This window comes from Suncus etruscus, chromosome 6 (assembly GCF_024139225.1).
Source record: "Suncus etruscus isolate mSunEtr1 chromosome 6, mSunEtr1.pri.cur, whole genome shotgun sequence".
Lineage (NCBI taxonomy): Eukaryota > Metazoa > Chordata > Mammalia > Eulipotyphla > Soricidae > Suncus > Suncus etruscus.
In genome coordinates this window covers 60241315-60256051 of record NC_064853.1, presented here as the reverse complement: position 1 = coordinate 60256051, position 14737 = coordinate 60241315, and the positions used below count along the sequence as shown (strand labels likewise).

The 14737-nt window shown below is 33.6% G+C and overlaps 1 protein-coding gene and 1 pseudogene across 1 annotated transcript in view; both read left to right on the top strand.

Moving 5' to 3' along the window:
* The window catches only part of LOC126011774 (EGF-like and EMI domain-containing protein 1), a 278853-nt gene that overhangs the window by 235268 nt on the left and 28848 nt on the right, over positions 1-14737 (top strand). The window lies entirely within an intron of this gene.
* Positions 6869-6978, top strand: LOC126012782 (uncharacterized; annotated as a pseudogene).

Sequence of the window (14737 nt, the reverse complement as noted above, 5' to 3'; positions counted from 1 at the left end):
TCTACTTCATTGATTTCTGTTCTAAGCTTTGTTTTTACCTTCTGCTTACCAATTTATTTTCTTTAGTTGATCATTTTATAATTTTATAAGCTAGCATTATTTATTTTTATGTGTTATTTATTTTTTAACCACACATGGATGCTCCCAGGGCTTACTTTTAGATCTGTACTCAGGGATCATTCCTAGTAAGCTCTAGAAATACTATGTGTGTTTCCAAGGATTGAACCTGGGTCATTCTTGTGCAAGACACAAATACTCTACCTGCTGTATTATCTCTCTAGTACAATTTTTAAGAAAATTGTGTGTTTGTGTGTGTGCATGTATGTATGCATGTGTATGCTATGAAATCTTTAAATACTTTTATTACTAATACATTGCCATAAATATATAAGTAATTTAGAACTCAACCTCAGAACAAATTAATTATTATTCAATAAATGAACATAAAATTAGTTTATAAGAAAAATAAAGTTGATAATATTAATACAAATATATCTAAATGAAAGACATATGGATTAAACTTTATTTTAATTTTATTGAAAGATTAAATAAAAGTAAATACCTTAATAAAAAAGGAACATATACATAGTTTCACTATCGTGTGTTCAGGAATATTTTCCAAAAATTATTTATCAGATGCCATTAGATATTGCCTAAGAAAATAGATAATGGTCAACAAAATATATTTGATGTGTATAAGTCTCTCTCTATATACCAATATATATATATATTTGGTTTTGGGCCACATGTGGTGACACTAGGGGTTACTCCTGGCTATGTGCTCAGAAATTGCTCCTGGCTTGGGAACCATATGGGATGCTGGGGGATCGAACCACAGTCCATCCTAGGTTAGCATGTGCACGGCAGACACCCTACCTCTTGCTCCATTGCTCCAGCACCATCTGTATTTATTATTATTATTATTATGTTCCCACACTTATTCTTGTTTCCATGGATTGAGAACATTAGAGGTAAAATCATCTCTCTCTGACCTATGACTAACATACATTTATTCATAGAAAGAGAACAAATAAACTTCAGTCACATTTCTCAGTGCTAGGACATACTCTATACCTGGAGGAACACAGGTCATGGTAGGCATTTTGCCTCATGGGTTGGGGCAACAGGGCATTCTGTGATCTTTACCCTACTCTAAATCCCTTAAAAAAATTTATACACCAATGTAGGGTGCCTGTCTCTTGCCTCTTGATGTCCATCATTACAAGTCATTTTGTGGGATCACTCCACCCAGAAATGAAGAATGGCTTTAAGAGAATAAGAAAGTTGAGAAATATGGATATAGTCATAAACATGTTTAGTTTGATAAGCCAGCTTGTATATAGCAGGCATTCAGAGGTTGAGTTGGATACCACCTCCAACTCTCCAATCATATACGCTTTGATGGAACAAGATCTATATATAGCTCCTCTCATATATAATGATATCACAGTTATTTCTCTGTGCTTCTCTGTCATTTTACATGTCTTATTAGAATTTTACATGTCTCAGAATTTTATATCAGATCCATGAATATTTCAAGTTACCTATAATCATCTACAACATGCTTCTATTTCAGAAAGCTAAAAGGTATTTAAAGGGAAGAATACACAATGCATAAGTTCATGGTACCTGAAAATGTATATGTAAAAGTAAGGGCCAGGACTAGAGACATGGGATAGTGAGACAGTGTGTATCATTCAATACTTGCATGTAAACTACCTTTGTTCAATTCCTAGCAATACATATGTTCCCTGAGCTCCAATATGAATGCGCCCAAGTCCCTGAAATTAGACCCAGGACCACCACTAGGTATGTACCAAAACAAAACAAAAAGGCAGAGAGGGGCTACATCAGCTGGTAAGGTGCTTGTTTTTTTGTATGATTTCAACCAGATATCAATCTCTGGTATCCCATTATAATCTCTCCTAAAAACCTTTAAGAGAGACCTCTAAGTCTAGAGCTAGTCTGCACTTAGGAAGTCCTGAACAGTGCAGGATGTGGTTCTAAGATAAGCAAAAAGCTAAAAATCAAAAATCAAAGTCAAGTATTTGTAATAGAATAAATGTAGCTTAGAATCAAATTCTTTAAAAATGTTGTTACTAGGGGCCGGAGAATTAGCATAGCTGTAGGGCATTTGCCTTGCACATGGCCAATCCAGTACGGACCTTGGTTCTATCCCTGGCATCCCATATGGTCCCCGAGCCAGGAGCAATTTCTGAGCACATAGCAGGAGTAACTCCTGAGTGTCATTGGGTGTGGCCCGCCCCAAAAACAAAATAAAAAGGAAACTAAATAAATGTTATTAAATGATAAGATGTATCAAAAATTGATTTCCAAGTTATTAAATGAACAAGTACATCAATAGTTGAAGAATTTTTATACATCAGCAAAGATAAAAAGCTTATAAATCAATGAACAGATATTTTAAAAATTTAATTTTATACAGCAATGATAATTAAAAAATGAATTTGGATTATTTATTCATGTTGATGGGGAAATATTGATTATATTAAAATATTTTAAATAATTTTAAAGAAACATGAGTTGCAAAGTTATTCACAGTTGACATTTAGATTATAATATTTCAACATCAGTCCTTCCATCAGTATTTCCATACTCTGTCTTCCTCCCTCATCCTTTGACCCCTTCTTACCACTTTGACAGGCACTTTACAAATTTTGGTGTTAACAGCTTAAATCACATGTTTTCATTGTTGTTGAGTCAGTGCTTTGGATATATTGCTATATCTATCTCCCAAATCAACAGTATACCAAAGTCTCCATTACTTTCATTTCATTTCCCATTACTTCTATTTCTGATCTTTCTTCCCACCATGATTTATTTCTTTTAGTTCTTATTCTTCCTAAACTGTGAGGTCAAAGGTTATCTAGGCATCCTTTCTTTACTAAAATACATTTCTTGGGGCCAGAGAGATAGCACAGTGGCAGAGTGTTTGCTTTGCATGATTCAGGACAAACAGTGGTTAGGTGGTTTGACTCCTGGCATGCCAGGAGGGATTTCTGAGTGTAGAGCCATGAGTAACCTTTGAGTGTCACTGAGTATGTGACCCAAAAACCAAAATAACTAACTAACTAAATAAATAAATAAAAATAAATAAAAATACATTTCTTTATTTAGATATACTACACATAAGTGAAATGACCCTGTGTGTGTCTTTCTTCTTCTGGCTTACTTCACTCAACATATTTTTCAGTTCCAACCAGGTTGCACAAATAGCATATTTCACTATTCCTACAGCTGCATAATATTCCATATGTGTATGTGCATACCACATCTTTACAATTTGTTCATGCATTGTTGAGCACAAAGGCTGATTCCTTATCTTAGCTGGTGTGCTCATTGCAGCAATGACTAATGGTTTGCATATTTTCTGGTGGATATTTTTATGCTGTGGGTGTAAATACTAAAATATAGAATATAATCACTGGGTTTTATGATGTTTCAATTATAAGTTTACTAAAGATTATTCATACAGTTTTTCACAGATTATATTCCCACAGATGAGATTATATTTTGAGTGGATAAGAGTTCCCTTCATCTCTGCAAGCACAGTGTTCTCAATATTTTTCATATGTGTCATTCCACTGGTGTAAGATGATATTGTCATCTTAATTTGAACTTCCCTAATGTGATGCTGAGCACTTTTTCATGTGCCTATAGGATATGTTCTTGTCTTCATCTGAGAAGTGTCTGTTCATTTCCTCCCCCATTTATTGAAAAAATATACTTTATTTAAACAATGTGGTTTACTAAATTGCTCATAATGCTGTTCAAGCAATCAATGTTCCAAAACCAATCCCACAATCAGTATAACTTTACTTCCAACATTGTTCCCAAAATATGTGCCATTTTTGGGTACAAAATAATTTTTTTATGTTTTATGTTACTTGTTACAACTGGATAGCCAGCAGAATTATTTAAAAAATGCAGCAGTAGTGGCTGGAGCAATAGCACAGTGTTAGGATGTTTGCCTTGCAAGTGGCTCACCTAGGATAGACCTAGGTTTGATCCCTGGCATTCCATATGGTCCCCTGAGCCTGGAGCGATTTCTGAGTGAATAGCCAGGACTGACCCCTGAGTGTCACTGGTTGTGACCCAAAAACCAAAAAAAGAAAAAATGCATCAGTAAAAGGAAATTTGCAGAAATGTTTATATCTCATAGTAGGGTCATTTAAGTCACTGTGTGATGGTTTAATAAGTTTTAACAATTTTAGTTTTCTATTATTATTTTTTGTTTAATGTATTTAGTTGGATGATATACAACTTTCCATATAATTCTGTGTGCTCCTACTGGATTGTTAGTATTGAGAAATCTGTAGGTGTTGCATGACCAAGTAGGTGATTATATGCTTCAGGAATTCTAGAATTCGTAGAACTTGGGTGATGAACTTACATGGTAAGGACTGTGGAGTATAGGTGTGGCTGCTGGAAGTTTTGGCTCTACAAAGAGGGGTTTGTGTGTGTTGAGGCTGCCCACCCCAACTCCAAAATCTCAGTGTTTGCAGCTCCCAAACTTATGTGCCAGGAATGTTTGATAGTTTGGTGTTTCTGCAGAGATAGTTGTGAAACAATGAAGTTGGACCATTGGCATAGTGGTGGCTGTGGGAAATGGGAACTGCTGTCAGAACTCTGACAGGATTGGGACTTGGCCCATCACCCTCTTGAGGTCATCCCAGAGTTTTCAGCCAGAAGGCCAGTATACCCATGAATTTTAATGAGTTGGCTTGCATCTCTTCCAAAATTAGTTGTGAGCTGTCTGTGAAGTGGGGCTGATAAGTTTACATATCTTCAGAAAAGATACTTTTAGATAAGCTATCAGAAAAATAATCTGACTAAAGATATATTATGTATGGTAAAAAAAGAGAAGTATTCAAATAAAATGTATAATTTATTTTATATCTTACATTTTTGGAGCATATTTACTAGATATGACTATTAAATTACCATTTTAATTTGTTTTTACAATGATTATTAGCTTTTACATCATCATATCTTTGATAAAAAATATTTGATATTAATTATAAACTTCCCTTCTGAAAGTTGAGAGGTTTAAAATACATCCCTGCTTGCAATTCTTATTTTTTCTGAATTTGTTGATTTATGATATATATGTATATTACAATTTTTAAAATTAATTTGTGACATTTCCCATTCCTCCTTTTAGTTGCCTCATATTTATGCATCAATTTTATAATAATTAATATCCTGCTATTTTATTATGATTTATTTTATTGTTATTTAAAATATTTATTTTCTATTTGTATATTTATTTTATGTTCCAAATGTACTATAAAATCAGCATCTCATATTGAAAGTGTATGTGCACAGTCAGACAAGACCAGATTATAATTGGGTCCATTGTAAATATTGTCATATTCTTTATCTTCAAACAATCACTGTAGAATATAAGCTTTTATTAATTGATTTTTGGGGAGCACAATGCTATTCAGAGATCAGTCCTCACTTGTGCTCAGTGGTCTCTCTTGACGGTACTTGGGGAACCTATGTATACAGCATATCAAGGCAAAACCAGCTTTATCCAAGTCATGGGTCACAACCCCTGAATTTTTCTCTGGCCCAAGATTTTTTTCAGTAATGTAATTTGCCTTTCACGTTTTAAAAACCTTGCTTTGGTATGTTCAGTCATAATTTTGTTTTACTTTTCTAAAAATTCTGGAATCACCGGTTAGTACACATAGCTATGTATATTTCAAAAAACAGTGAAAATGTTATAAATCTTGTGAATAGATAAATAAGTTATGGCTTACTTACATAATGGAATGCTATTCATCTGTAATGAAACATGGATGGAACATATCAGGTTAAATGAAGTATGTGAGAGAAAGGACAAATAATGAGTGATCTCACTCGTGAGAGAGAAAGGAAGAGAACAAATAAAACAATGTTAAATGATAATAAGCCCTTGACCTTGGATTGCAAAACTTTGAATGTCTTACTGGGAGGACTGGGAGGAACAGAAGGATTTAACTCTCTGGTCCTAATCATTTTCACTTAAAAGTATGTGTTTCTTGGGGTCAGAGTGATAGCATAATGCACATGGCTGACACATAGTTAAATTCATAGTACTCATGCGGTCTCAAGCACCCCAGAACTAATCCCTGATCATTTCTAGCTGTGACCCACCCCAGCCTCCAAATAAAGTTAAATAAAATAAAGTACATTTTTTGTTTAATTTTTTAAAAATCAGTACCTAATCAGTACCATTTAGCCATGTTGTATAAACTATAATAGCTAATTATAATTATTAAATATATAAAATATTTATGCATTAAACATATATTCATATCACATCAAATCATATTACTTGTTATATATGTATAACTATATATTTATATATAAATGTATATAATAAAATAACTAAATTTATATTGCAGAAATAAATAAATAAATGTGTTAAATTCAAGTGAAATGATGTTTCATTAAACACTCTTTTCCAAAGATCAGAAAAACAGTATAGTGGTTAGGATACTTACTTACCATGCATGCAGCCAAGCAAGGCTCAATCCACAGCATCCCACATAGATTTTTTTAACCCCATTAGGAACATGGAACCAAGAGTAAGCTCTAGTACTGCTGAGTGTAGCCCCCAAATCAATCAATTTATATCAATAAATAAATAAAATTATTATTCTTCACAAAAGGATATCAATAAATTAAAAGTAGATTAACCCTTTTCTTCCCTATTTGAGACATGTCTTTCTTGGGGTCAGAGTGATAGCATAATGCACATGGCTGACACATAGTTAAATCTACAGCACTCCTGCAGTCTCAAGCACCCCAGAACTAATTCCTGATAATTTCTAGCTGTGACCCATCCCAACCTCCTATCGCTTCTCGGCCTTTTGGCTAAGATCAAGTGTAGTAGCATCCCAGCCTCCAAATAAAGATAAATAAAATAAAGTACATTTATTGTTTAATTTTCTTTTATTAATTATTTTTATAATTTTTTAGATTTTTTTCATAAAATTTTAACTTTAACAACTTTTCATTATTTTCATTCATTTCTATGTAGTTTCATTTTTTATTGTATACAATTTTTTTCCCTTCTATCTAAATGACCATCTGTTTGTCTTCCTAGTCTTTAATCCAATCAATTTTCAAATTCAGGGTCACAGCATATTAATGAAATATATAGCTCAATGGTAGAGCACTTATTTTTCATGTGAAAGACATGCATAAATATAATGCTATATTTTAGATTATATAGTTGTCTGAGGAATTACCCTTCTTGGAACATTATACAAATTATATATACATTTTATGTCATATTGTTAAATGTATTTATTAGTCAAAATGATTGAAAGACTGATACTGCACATAACTAAATTTATCTTGAAAAAAATTCAAAATCTTCTGTTATTTGTCCGGAAAAGTGTATTTTTATTTATCGACATCATAGTATTTTGGTTTTCTTCCGTAAGATACAAAATATTTTAAGAGCTATTTTGGCCTGCTCTCTTTCCATCTAACATAATTAATTGATTTATTCTGAACCATTATTTTTATGATTTCAATCTACCTCCAGTAGCTAGTGACTCTTGTTATCTATTTAGACTTATGCACAAAGGACAGTTCAGTTAGTATAGCAAGCTCTTTTTTGATATTCTTAGGCAGTTTTAGAGGTCTGTATTCTTCATATTCCTTAAATGTTAGATTCTATTATCAACTTCTAAAAACCAGAGTTTATTGGAATTTGTGCCAACATTGGAATTCTGCAGAGTATATTTCTCCATTTTGCTTTACATTGCCAAGTAAAGCTTTTACCTGAGGACTGTAGAATCTTAGTATATTTTATTTCTGATTCAAATCGTGTATTTTTTTTTTTGCCATATAGAATTTTGGCTTGGGTTTATCTTAGCCTTTTTAAAATATTCTTGGAAGCTTTTACACCCATATGCATATTCTTTAACTCAGAGATGGATATTTTTTAAGCGAAAAATTATCTGTACATTAAGGTTAAAGGAAATATTGTCTTTCTGAAGGAAAGACTATCTAGGTTAGTTATTCCAGTTATAGTGTTTTAATTTGATTTATATATACATCATATGCTGTAGTTCACCTTCATTTTATAAATAAATTCATTGATTTGAAGTTTTAAGTCTCACAGAGAGGATCCTATTAATTAGTGTTGCTTTTGGTGATTCAGTTTTCTCTGCATTGAATTATTCTGTAGAAAATAATACTTCATTTATATATTTTAGAAATTCCTTAAATAGATGCATTGTATTCTTTCATCCATTTTCAAATATTGTATATTTTCCTTAGAACATACTTTTGGGTCTTTTTTAAAAAGAATATGTGGTAGGGAGGAACGCATGTATAGTCTTTCTTTTAAAATGAGCAGGCATAAAATTATGTGAAATAAATTTAGATTTATATGGCAAGAATCTAAAAACTCTGCTTAGCCTTTATTCAGTGATTCTACCATAGGAAACTAAACTGTTAGTATGTAAGCTTATCTGTAAAAACAGATTTTTTTCTATAGTTTTTACATACATATCACATAATATTAAAACCTCTAGTATTGAAGATGCTTTATGTGGATTATTATATATTCAGATGATAGCATACCATGATATAATTAAAGTTAATATGTCTGAGGGACAAGGCGATAGATATCTCAAAGAGTGTGCCATGCTTTGCATGTGAGAACTTAAGGTTTATTTGAAGCATTGCAAGGACCGCTGAACACTGCAGAGAATGACCCCTGAGCATATCAGCACAAGTAGCCCCTGGCAACACCTCTTATGGCCCCAAAACATAAAATACTCATGTGTTTATAGTTTGAGCAAGATACTTGAAACATGTTTAAATATGTTGAACTAAAACTACATATAAAGCTACATACAAATAAAATAACCACAAATTTATAAATCAGTATTTTAATATACTTATAAAAAAGAAAAACCAATTGTCTAGTTGTAGTTAAATTTGAGTTGGTTCTTAGTGATAAAAATTTTGTACTATAGCTTGAAAAGATTTTAGCTGTGTATAATGACATGTATTGTTTTAAACTGATTAATTTTTTTTTTTTTGGTTTTTGGGTCACATCCAGCAGCTCTCAGGGGTTACTCCTGGCTCTACACTCAGACATCACTCCTGGCAGGCTCAGGAGACCATATGGGATGCCTGAATTCAAAGCACCATCCTTCTGCATGCAAGGCAAATGTCCTACCTCCATGCTATCTCTCAGGCCCCTGATTAAAATATTTTAAATATAGATTCTTCTTTATAAACTTACCTCTTATTTATTTATTTATTTTTAATTTATTTTGGATTTTGTTTATTTTGGGACCACACCTGGCAGTACTTAAGAGTTACTCCTGGCTCTGTGCTAAAAAATTGCTCCTGGTAGGCTTGAGGGACCATATGTGATACCGTGAACTGAACATGGGTCCATCCAGGTCGGCTGAATGCAAGACCCTACCACTGTGCTATTACTCCAGCCCCATAAACTCAACTTGAGAGAATTCTACTTCAATTTATTCTCTGTATAGATATTTCTCTACAATGTGATACCAATGATCGTACATTTTTTCAAAATGATCTAGTTGACTATTTTTTCAGTAACTCGTGTACCACCTTTATTCCTTTCCCAGTCTGTGTGTGTGTGTGTGTGTGTGTTTTAAGTAATGGGCAGACTCTGGAAATGTGATCTCTTGGTCCTGGATGTTTCCAAAACATTATGGCACTCAGAAAGAGCAAATTATTCTCTTAAAGCTTTAGAATAAAACTCGTTCAAAAAGAAGGTAACTTTATTGATTATGCAAAGTAATATAGAAAAATATTCACCTCAGGACAAATGAGGACTGTGACTTATTCTCATAGTAATTCTTTCTTTATCACAATCACAATCATATTCTAAAGCAAAATAAACAAAAACAACTGGCCAGTTTTTCTCATGAATATCCGTGATCAATGTATAAAAGTTACTTGTTACAATGAATCATAACTCTTGGCTACATTACTTAATTTTGATTTTTGGGCCACACATAGCAGTGCTCAAGGTTTACCACTTCTGGCTTTGCATTAAGGTATCACATCTGGTGATCATATGTGGGATCAAACCTGAGTAGGCTACATACAAAGCAAATGTCCTAGCACTGTACAATCAATCAGGCTTTAGAGTACTTAAAATTTATTATAGTTTTGCTAAGATTCTTACATTAGTAATATACTGTATTGATGTATAAGTTATTTTATTTCTGCAAAGTGTTCATGAACTTTCATCTTTGTCCCTATATCATCTTTAGTTTAATAATCATGCCCCTCACCATTATCCCTAGGATTTGGTCACTAGCATTGTATTACAAAAACCAAACATTTTTTATTGTGTGTGATAATAGATGATCTTTGCCATTATTTCTATTGCATTAGTAGAATACTTGTTAATAGTGCACGGTAGACTAATAGATTTCTGTGGAATATACTTCACAAATTTCCTTGATATCACTTCAGATTTTATCTTACCACTAAGTTACTCACAGTGCCTAAATAACATCATACGCCAGATTAATTAAAGGAAAGATAACAATCGTATGACCCTATCATTTGATGCAGAAAGAAGCATTTGACAAAATATAAATCCTCAGAAAAATAGGCATGGAAGGAAGTATCCCCAATATAGTAATAGCTATCTAAAAAAAGCTGTTAGTCAATAAATAATAGTGAAAATCTTAAATCATTCCCAATAAGATCAGCACAAGGCAAGGATGTCTATCTCCACTTTTACTTAACATAGTATTAGAAGTCCTAGCAATAGCAGTCAGGCAAGAGAAGAAAGAGAGAGCTCCAGAATGGACAAGAGAAAGTCAAGCTATATCTATTTGCAGAATACACAATGATATACATTGAGCACCATAAAGAGTCCTCAAAAGCTCCTTAAAACAATAAACCAAATTTATATAAAGAATCTATTCCATTTATTTAAAAATAGAAAAGATGAAGGTCTAATTGTGGTAGCTTACTGCCCCAAAGCCAGATGGGCCAGCATATTTAACACTGTCCTGCAGTCATTACAAAGATTGAATCAGGCTCAGCGGCATATCCAAGGTGCCAAACTAGCCTCTGTAGATCTGACCAAAAGCTTTTTTGTCACACATAATCTTCATTTACCTTCTCCCTCTAATCACATGCACCATATAAAATGGGTTAGTAAGAAATACTATTAGTGCAGCTGCAGATGGGGGAAACAACTGTTGTGTAGGTAAGCAATAGTCTTCAGACTAAAGAAACTCTCCATTTCAATTGCTGAATTTTCTCCATAGCCATCTGTGTGAAGGCTCCCTATAAATCTGTTTTCTGTCTGATCTTTCATAAACATGAATTTCAGGATACTGCACATATTTCAGGCTCTAAAATTAAAGAGTAACCAAACTCCCACACCTGATATACTATATTCAAGTGCAGTATTACTTCTAATAAATAAATATATTCACTTAATAAAATACTACCAATTGTATCAAAGAAAAATATCAATAATTATTTTATTTCTTTATTTATTTTCTTTCCTTTATCTACAACATATCTAAATGCTTCATTATATGCCAAAAAATCTGCATTATTTTGAATACAGAAGCAGGTATAAAAATTCAATCTTTATCTTTGTTTCAAGTGAAGATACAACAGATAGGACTCTTTCTTTTTTTTTTTTTTTTTTTTTTTTTGGTTTTTGGGCCACACCCATTTGACGCTCAGGGGTTACTCCTGGCTATGTGCTCAGAAGTCGCTCCTGGCTTGGGGGACCATATGGGACGCTGGGGGATCGAACCGCGGTCCGTCCTAGGCTAGCGCAGGCAAGGCAGGCACCTTACCTTTAGCGCCACCGCCCGGCCCAGATAGGACTCTTTCTTACCTGTCACTGATTCACTTCTCAGACCCCATATTTACCGTGAAATAGAAGTGATTATCCCAAAGCTACATGCTATTAAGTTTATTTGGACTAACATCTGATTGCCCTGAAATTCTTCTTAAAACATTTCTTTATTCAATGTTTGAGAGTTAATGAGCTTTTACATATATCCATCAGTATAACATCCTAAATATTTTCTTGCTTAATTACCACTTTCATCCATATGGCATGTGGCAGGTTCTGAGTAATAATGGGGTGAGTTTAGAAGTAGAGTTTTTGAGGAATCTTCTGTACCTTTATGAAAGACTATTGACATCTCCAGAGTGATCAACCAATCTTTCTTCAACCAATCTTTCTTCAGACAGGGTTGACTGTGTTACCATACCTATGCCAATTTGGGTTTCTTTAATATGTAAGCTACTTTTTGTTGTTGTTTTGTTTTGTTTTTGGGTCACACCAAGCAGAGCTCAAGGGTAACTCCTGGCTCTACACTCAGAAATCACTCCTGGCAGGCTCCGGGAACCATATGGGATGCTGGGATTTGAGCCACTGTCCTTCTGCATGCAAGGCAAAATGCCCTACCTCTATGCTATCTCTCTGACCCTGTAAGCTAGTTTTTAATGTTTTTGGGGTAGAGGCATATTAGAGGGTTCTTAATTAGGTTATACAACTATTGTAGATTCCAAGCAATGCATATATATTGTTAACTATTTTCTATGATTTACTACAAGTTACTATCTTAGTAAATTTATACAATTTTAACAGTTGGTATTAAAATTTCAATAATGTTATGTATTTGGTGACAATTCAATCTCTGGTGTCTTGAGTATATAATCTTTTATACTTATAGTCTTATTTGTCCTTTGAGATACATCAAATTTTGATGTCACCAGTACAACTTCTTTCAAATCATGAAATGTACAAATCTGAAGCTACTGCTGGTCCTCAGACAATTTATCTATTTTTTCTTTTTATAAAATCAATATGACATATGAGTTAAAAAGTTATTAATAATCACAACTGAGCAGAACATTTCCTGGCAACATAAAAAAAGACCTTGGGGTTTAACAAAGAACATGTCCAGAACCTGTAGTTGATCCCATGACAGTATGCTTCAAGGATGGAGAAGCCCTGTATCTCTTAGATCAAGGAAATTTCCATTCCAATCTCCCCAATAATTACCTTGCCTATGAAAACAACAACATCACTTAAAACATTACCATACCAGTCCCTCATTTTTCTCTTCCTTTTTTAAAATTTATATTTATAGCTTCCAGATAGGGGCTTCTGCCTGCTTTCTTTGTTTTATTTTTTGCTTGTTTGTTTTGGGGCCATAGCTGGCGGGGCTCAGAGAATACTTGTGGCTCTGTGCTCAGAAATCACTCCTGGCAGGTTCAGGGGACCATATGGGATACCAGAAATCAAACCTAGGTCCATTCCTGGTTGATCACGTGCAGGACAAACACCCTACCACTATGCTATCACTCCTTTCTTTCTTTCTTTCTTTCTTTCTTTCTTTCTTTCTTTCTTTCTTTCTTTCTTTCTTTCTTTCTTTCTTTCTTTCTTTCTTTCTTTCTTTCTTTCTTTCTTTCTTTCTTTCTTTCTTTCTTCCTTCCTTCCTTCCTTCCTTCCTCCTTCCTTCCTTCCTTCCTTCCTTCCTTCCTTCTTCCTTCCTTCCTTCCTTCCTTCCTTCTTTCTTTCTTTCTTTCTTTCTTTCTTTCTTTCTTTCTTTCTTTCTTTCTTTCTTTCTTTCTTTCTTTCTTTCTTTCTTTCTTTCTTTCTTTCTTTCTTTCTTTCTTTCTTTCTCTCTCTCTCTCTCTCTCTCTCTCTCTCTTCTTTCTTCTTCTTCTCTTTCTTTCTTTCTTTCTTTCTTTCTTTCTTTCTTTCTTTCTTTCTTTCTTTCTTTCTTTCTTTCTTTCTTTCTTTCTTTCTTTCTTTCTTTCTTTCTTTCTTTCTCTCTCTCTCTCTTTCTTCCTTCCTTCCTTCCTTCCTTCCTTCCTTCCTTCCTTCCTTCCTTCCTTCCTTTCTTCCTTCCTTTCTTCCTTCCTTCCTTTCTTCCTTCCTTCCTTTCTTCCTTTCTTTCTTTCTTTCTTTCTTTCTTTCTTTCTTTCTTTCTTTCTTTCTTTCTTCTTTCTTTCTCTCTCTTTCTTTATTTTTCTTTTTATCTCTCTTTCCTTTTTTAATAGAACCATAGAATATGAATCATCTTGTTCTGACTCATATTTCATCCTTCCTACAAACTGAGGGGGGGGGAAGTGGATGGTACCAGAGCAAAGCAGTCTCACGAGCATTAAGTGAAAATAAAAAATTATCAGACTGAAATACCCAACCCAAAGTCAATGACAGTAATATCAAAAGACTCAGACTATAAGTTATACCCACAAGGAACCTTCTGCACTAGCAGTCCAGGGGCAAAGGGTGGAGGCATGGAATGCATGCTGGGAATAGGGTCAGAGGGAGGTTAACACTGGTGGTGAGAATTGCCCTAATTTACTGTCACTATGTACCTTAAATATAACTGTGAAAGACATGTAATTCACATTGGTCTCAATGATATTTATAAAACAGAAGTTGTTGATAGTTGAGTTTCAGTCATACAATAGTCCATTATCCATTCCATCCCTAATGTTCATTTGCTGCCACCAATTTACATCCCACCACACTTAACACCAGTTTGCCTCTGTAGCAAAAACTTTTCTTCTTTCTCCATCATTCTCTGTCTCTCTTGTTTTCATTTTATGCACTATGGATTACACTACTATAATTTTCTAACTTTTGATTCCCAGTTCTTGTCTAGAGTTATCATTTCCAACTATCATTTACCCCTTCTCTTTCTCTTTCTTT